The sequence below is a fragment of the Penaeus monodon genome, chromosome 34 (genome assembly GCF_015228065.2).
Source record: "Penaeus monodon isolate SGIC_2016 chromosome 34, NSTDA_Pmon_1, whole genome shotgun sequence".
In the NCBI taxonomy this organism is placed as follows: domain Eukaryota; kingdom Metazoa; phylum Arthropoda; class Malacostraca; order Decapoda; family Penaeidae; genus Penaeus; species Penaeus monodon.
Window position 1 is genome coordinate 20,537,836 of NC_051419.1, and position 606 is coordinate 20,538,441.

The 606-nt window shown below is 39.8% G+C and overlaps 1 long non-coding RNA gene across 1 annotated transcript in view; it reads right to left on the reverse strand.

Annotated features, from left to right (window-relative positions):
- Positions 1 to 353, reverse strand: part of LOC119594644 — a 13,861-nt gene extending 13,508 nt beyond the window's left edge. The window contains exon 1 of the long non-coding RNA XR_005230643.1: positions 226 to 353. This is a non-coding gene — a long non-coding RNA (uncharacterized LOC119594644). The remainder of the gene's footprint in view (positions 1 to 225) is intronic.
- Between the last annotated feature and the right edge of the window lie 253 nt (positions 354 to 606).

Here is a 606-nt window from a genome sequence, read left to right on the forward strand (position 1 = left end):
CGGCTTGTCTTTCTGCTCTTAGAAGGTTAACATCTTTACTTTTCTTTGATTTGAATGAATTTATAATTTTGAGCCGGCGCTCAAAATATAATTAACTGCTGAGAAAATATTCCATTATCTTCCCATATCATAACCCTACACTTCAATTTCCTATCCACACCCTTTTCCTCTGTCCTGAAACCAGAATAAAATAACCATAACAAAACGCAAAGGGAAAAGGCTTACCGTTCCCTTACTTCCTTTCCCAACCACTGCTGGACGGACACTAACTGTGCGGGCTTCACTTTCCAGCATTAAACTACCTGTCCGCTTTTCTGCCGTCGCCCAGGTGAATCAGCTGAAATTATCGTACGGCTTTTTCCAGTTTGCCTTAAAATTCATTTCCTATCCAGTTTTGAATACCTGCGAACAATGATGATGATTTCAGAAACGTAGATTTTGTCGGACACAAACGATCTGATGATAAAGTATCGTAAAAGTTATATTTACCCGCGTTGTTGTTTTTGATTGTGCACTCTCGAGCTAATGCGTTGCGCCATGTAGTGGGGGATTCCCCTTCATGGTTAGTTATAACAAGAGGAAAGGAATGGATATGTACTTTGTAAA